The sequence below is a fragment of the Archocentrus centrarchus genome, chromosome 24 (assembly GCF_007364275.1).
Source record: "Archocentrus centrarchus isolate MPI-CPG fArcCen1 chromosome 24, fArcCen1, whole genome shotgun sequence".
Classification (NCBI taxonomy): domain Eukaryota; kingdom Metazoa; phylum Chordata; class Actinopteri; order Cichliformes; family Cichlidae; genus Archocentrus; species Archocentrus centrarchus.
In genome coordinates, this window is record NC_044369.1 from 9,687,674 (window position 1) to 9,694,596 (window position 6,923).

Below are 6,923 nucleotides of genomic sequence, written 5' to 3' on the forward strand. Positions count from 1 at the left end.
GACACATTTAATTCAAAAGCTAGTCAATTATCAAACACTTCTCAGGCCTTCTCTCCCTGGGTCCCTGCACACTACAGCAGAAGAAGGAGGCAGAGATTAGCAGATTCACTGCGGGAGTGTTCACCTGCTCACCTGATAATGCTCCCTGAAAAGCTCTATCCCACCTCTTCAACTGCAGTGGAGCCACAAACTGAGCCTTCACTGCCACAAGGTTCTTCATGAAGAGTTTCAGTGTATCGTGGGACTGACTCGCCAAGCCACAGGAACTCTCCTGGAGGGATGGGACACTATTCTTCCATATAGATATTCCCTCCTGTGGTGTTCTGAAGATGATGGCGGAGAAAACGGTCAGAAATCCATCCATCCGTCCGTCCGTCCATCCATCCATCCAGCCATCTTCTGATGTGTATCAGATTCCTGGTCGGACACTAAGGCATTCCCAAGCAAGCTGAGAGAGATAATCTCCCCAGCTTGCCCTGGGTCTCACATGTCAGTCCACAATCTCCCACAGATGTTCAGCTGGGCTGACGTCTGAGCCACATCATTTTCATGCTCATCAAACCATTCATAGAATCGTTGTTCCATTCGTGAACATCTGCTTTTGTTGTGGTTCTCCACTGATTTACTCAGGATTTTTCCTTTTCTGTGTCTCCAGACTCCCTGTCATCACATTCATATGTTTGCATAGACTAGATAAACAGTACCCTGGATCGATGTTGCCCCCCTGACAAAACAAGAGCTGACACGAGCTTTTGTGTCACCTCTTAATTTAAACACTAGGTGACAGATTCACCCCATTAGTTTGTCAGAGCCCTCTTTGACTGTAGAGTGTAAGACCCTTAAAATGTGTCATTTGGAATGGTATATGGAATATTTACAACACTGAATAGACAGTGGAGTCAATTTCCACATATGAGTGTATTTGCCATCTGGTGGTCACTTTCATTAAACATAACTTGAATTCTTGAAACAGCTCATTGCCCACATTATTCCTAAACCGCGAGGAATAAATAAACAAAACTGACAGTTTTACTATACAGCAATGCCCTACACATTTGTTTAGCACGCTCAGGAAAATTGTACCAAATAAATGTTTCATTATGAGTCAGTGACAGGGTTTTCTCAGTAAGAATCACAAGGGGGGAAAAAAGCTGCAAAGCTTTTGTTCATCACCTCATCTGAGCTGTTAATGTTGTGAACTCATTAAAGCGCTTTGGATGAAATTACCATAATGATGAATATGCATGTGGAACTGTTGTCTGGTTGATAGATGTGACAACTCAGTATCTATCACAAGGCTGAGTGACACACAGACACACGTACAGAATAGCAAGTCGACGTGCAGCCTGACACAAGGTATCCGCACATAAACACACATACACTTTATACAAACATATACATCTAAACATGGAGGGAGTTCATTGTTGCTGTTGTGAGCAGAAGCCATCATCATTATCTTGATCATTTTCTGCAACACAATCCCCTGCCACATCACTTCAGGTCTTGCAGCTGTCTGACATTCAGCCATATGGTGTGGTGTGTGTCAGCGTATGGGAGCGTAAATGAGGGAATGTTTGGGGGTTACAGTGATGTAACTGGATGGATATGTGTGTGGGGAAGTGAGGGGAAAGGAGAAAGACAGAAGCTCCCTGATAAAAATAGATGCCAGAGTTTATTTCTAAGTTCAATTATATTATATTATATTATATTATATTATATTATATTATATTATATTATATTATATTATATTATATTATATTATATTATATTATATTATATTATATTATATTATATTATATTATATTATATGTCAGATGATTTTGATGTTGATTGGCGTATGTCCCACTGCCATATGAGATGAGATGAGATGAGATGGTAGTCCTCCTCCACATCAACATCCGGTCCCAGGATGGACATGGGCCATCCTCTTTTTTTCTGACTCTTTCTTCTCACCATCTCTCTGGTCTCATTCAGAAAAAGATGATTCCTCTCAGACCGATGCAGTGCTCTGCACTCCTCCTCCTGCCTGTCACTAATTACTTCCAACCACTGCAGAACTGTCAGAGTATTTCTGTAGGTGGCATGACCCGGAGGTCTACTGAAATAAAGTTATTATTTGAATTTGTCAACAATCACCAGCTAACATCCCGAGTGTTTATTTGAAGAGCGATGACATCCTGTGCATTTGTCCTTTAAACATCACAAGACACCAATTACTTCTTGTCTTTTTTTTTCTACTCTTCCTGGTCCTGATTTGGCAAATTACAGTCTTATTGAAAATACCTTCAGGTCCATTTCTCTTAATTATGAGGTAAATCTTATATAACGGTGATAATAATCCTAGCGTGTCCAAATGACATTATCTGTGATGACAAGAAAATAAAAATAGGAGAAATAATCGCACACTCCATTACATAAGACTGTTTACTAGCCTGTGATTGACTGTCCAGAAAAATGACATTTTAACACCACATTAATTAGATGTCTCACTGGTAAAAACGATCAGTGCCATAAAGCAAGTGCCAGTCACAACAAAGAGACGCACCACATCGAGCAAATTCTACTAACACAACCACAAGCATTTAGAGAAACAACCGGCACACTCAAGTGTTCACAGCCACTATTACTCATGAGATGACGACTTCATGCTAAGGCCACCAGAGGCCCTTTCCACACACCCACTCCTAATCCTGAAATACCTGCCCAGCAGCTTTAATTAACTGCTGTAGCACCCTGCCAAGCCAGACCCAGACCCCCTCCTCCCTCCGCTCTGCACTTCTCAGCGTCCTCGCCAGTGCTTCCATTCCAAATAGAGCTGTAGCTTTATGGTCACACTGAGCCAGAAAATCAGAGGAGAAAATAGACTCTAAATCACACATTCAGATGTAGCAGTGTAGGTTGAAGGTTTCTTGTACAGCCAGATCTAACACTGAAACATTCTGTCCTCCATTTTCTCATGCCACCTGTGGTTATGCTGTGCTTTTTAAAGCTATCTGTTCTTGAGAACCACCTCCATTTATCCCCTTTAACAATATCTAAAAAACAAACTGAGTGGGAAGGCTGCAGAAAGCAAAAAAGCAGCATGATGAGAAAGGTAAATTGATGCCATAACTGATGCACCTTCCCTTTCACGAGTAAATACCACGTTTCTCTGTGAGTAATAAATGTTTCATAGTTCTCTTTTCACAATTTGACACATACGGCTTTTTCAACAAGCTGATTAATTTAAAGCTGCGCTGAGTATGTGTAGTAACAATTTATGCGCAATGTGTGCGACTTTGTCTAATGCGATAGGCGTCAGAAATAACACAAAATGCATAAAGAATTACCACCTGATATGACAGACAGATGTAATAACTGGAGCTCGCTGGAGACCAGAAAAAAAAAAAAAAGCTATAGGAGAGTTTGGACTTTGATTCATCAGCTGAACACAAACATGATTTCAAATGAATGTTACTGATGCTGCATGTCTACTAAGCAGGCAGCATGGTGGTGCAGTGTTTTGCACTTTAGGTTCAGAGCTAGTATCACCTAACAGGAAATGTGTTTTTGCACGCAGCCCTCATTGTGTTACAACAAAAACCAGAAGCCTTTAGAGCTGTGCAAATCAATATTTGCTCAGAAAAACAAAACAAACTAGTGTATGCTAAGTATGCAACACCAAAAGGCAGAAAAACGCAGTTATTGAGTTTGAACATACAGCAGTTCTGCATTAGCAGCTAAAGAGACTTTCTGAGGCTTAAAGGAGTGTGAATATTTGACATAATAAGCAACAGCATAGCTTTCTAGTGAGCAGTGAGGCAGGAAACATGCAAAGCTTGAGCATCGCAACTGTATGCCTTCATCAACCAGGCAAGTTGCATTTTACCTTTTAACCTTTAAGATGCTTTCACATTATCATTTTATCCCAATCATATAAAAGCCTGTCGTTATTGGCATAGGCATTAAGAGAGAGACATGGCACTCAAGGAATCCTAAATCTACAATAGCAAAAATGATGGTAGCAGTATAACATCCAGGGGGGAGAAAAAAGGCTAAGTCAGCAACTTCTGGAAGTGTTTTGTTGTTCTTGTTTTACAGTCAGATCAAGTAATTCCATACATAAAGTTTTTTATATCCTCGTGACCCCTGCATGATTCAAAACAACTGTCCAAATAAGTCCACAAACTTATCTTAAGATGGCAGCCAACTGACTAGACCAAGGAGCCAAAAAATCAAGCCAACAGAAGTGGCAAAAACTGCAATTCCGCTAATGGCCACTTGAGGCGTGCTCCATAAGTGAGTGACTCTCCATAGACTTGCGTGGCCCACTTCACAGCATTGAAAAGCATGTTAACATCATGGTGCAAAAAAACATTTTGGCCTCTGTGGGTATAGAGCAGTGGAAACATTTAAGATACCCCTACCAGAGGAGGACAACACACAGCAGTGTTTTGCACATTATCTAAGCCTTAGATTATCTAAGCCTTAGATAATGTGTGTATTATCTGAGGTCTCATACTGTATAATAGAGACCTGTATTGAGGAAATACAACCCTACAACCACATTACAAGTACAATAGGTGGAAATTTAAAAATATGGTAATATGTGATGAATAAATTTATATACTTTTTAACAGTTTTTGCTGGGATTTTCCCAGGAGCACCAATCTGGGTTTGTTGGAAAGGCCTGATTGTGCTGAATCCAGCAATATATATATATATATATATATATATATATATATATATATATATATATATATATATATATATATATATATATATATATATATATATATATATATATATATATATATATGCTGTACCAGTTATCAGCTGTTCTACATTCAGAAGTGTGACATGGTCCAAGTAAAATAATAATAAGAAGAAACAGCCTTTATTGTCCCACAGAGGGAAAATTTGGGTTGACATTTACTTCTGGAAGGACTTTGGTATGACTTCTTATGGACAAGAATGTGTTTTCTGCAATCAGAGTGACCTTGTTCTTTGACTACTATATTTTAATCACTCTATCCTTGAGTCAAATTAAACATTTGCACCAGATGTAATAACATTCCCTCCTGGCTGCCGATATATCATGTTTACAAAAATATGATGAAGGTGAAGTCACAGTGACAGTTACTTTTGACCAACAAAATCTAATAAATTAATCCTTGAGTTCAAGTAAATATTGTCAAACCGTGATTCAGGAGACGTGCTGATGACATTTGGATGGATGGACAACCTGAAAACATAATGCCTGCAGCCTGCTGTGCAGAAAAACAAGCTGAACAGTGACGAAGTGGTTGAAATCCATCATGGCAAAAACTGGTGGATGTGAGAAGCGAAAAGATTGTGCCCTGTGAGCAGAGCAGTGGACTAACTTGTAGGCTTTGCTTCATTTAATTCAGGTTCAAGCGTACAATATTACAGTTTCATGATGCCTGACAATTTTTTCTTCTTTCTTTCTCACGAGGATAGTAATTCAAAACTTTAAAGGTGCTTGTTTCGTCTAAAGCAGCCATGTTTGCATGACTCAATCTTGCATTTGTCAGCCTCAATCACTATTTTTGATGAAGAAGAACACCAGCTTGTCAGAAGCACGGTGAAATGTCTTTGTTGGTGAATCGCTACATCAGCAACTTGTGTCACAGGTCAGGTTTTGATCTCGATTTTTTCCCCCCTCTCTTTCAATCGCATTAGAAACACTGAGCTTGAGCGTGTTCTTGCATTTGAATGCAGTGTGTATGTTTGCTTTCTACTTATGCTATGATCACAGACGCTGGAGCTGGCCCTGGTGAACATATGCTGAATTCAGACGCACATACAAAGAGATCAGTGAAGCTTCCCATCTTCTCATCAGCGTCTGAGCTAGATGGTTTCCTTAAGAAAAATGCATGTTTTTTTTTTTTAAACCAAAGCCCCCAAATCCTATCACAGCGTGTCTACATCCTGGCCAACCACCAGCCTGCCTCTTCCCACGCCCCCCACCCCATGTGGAGCTGGAAATCAAAATCATAACAACTAAATGTCTCCTCAGGACAATCAGCGTTATTTCTGGTGAGGAAATGTTCCGAGTGTATTTGTGTGCACGTGTGGTGGGGGCGGCCGGCGTGATTGAGAGGCAGCAGAGGAGTACTGTGTGCACTTATATGTGTATAGGTGTATGTGTCTACGTGCCCTTATGTGCGTGCTTGAATAGGGTCCAACTCCAAAGCACTTGTTCTACTGCAGGGTGTTGTGATGTCATCCTCCCACCTCTCTGCTGTGTTTTCACACCACTGTGAGTCACTGCGCTCCAGTTCTCTTTGTGGGGATATGTATTTGTGCATACAGTGCCAAATTAGAGGTATTTTAAAATTGTATTTTGTCAGTGTGTTTTCAAGCACATCTTAGAAGAGTTTTCTGTGCAACAACCCCCTCGGGATTGCAAGGATCATGGTACTGACAACCCACCAGCTTCTTTACCATATGCACAGAAACTAATTTATAAGTGATACGTTTCTCACAATCGCAGTGGAGTTTTCATGGAGCATGAACAATAATAGCCTGTCAGCGGGTCTAGGAATGCATTAAGGAGCAGGACCTTTTCCAGCTTTATGGGGGCCCTTTGACAAATTCTTTTGGGGGAGCTGATCCGTGGCAATGCATCAGTCTGTTACACTTTGAATAGAAAGCATGCTAGATATGTGACTCTAAAATTCAAATTAAAGATCTCATGCTGACCCAAGCTATTTAAACCTGCAGAAAATAATAAGGTAAACAAAGAGGCTCTTCTATGTCCGTAAATGCTAATGAGGCAGCATTTTCCTCAAAAATTTCAAACATAAACTTTTCTTCAGGATGAAGATGAAGAAGGCATGACATTTAACTCAGTTTGAATCTGGAGCTTTGGTTGCACTGAACTTGCATGTAGAGATATTTACACAGACTCAGTGGGAAAA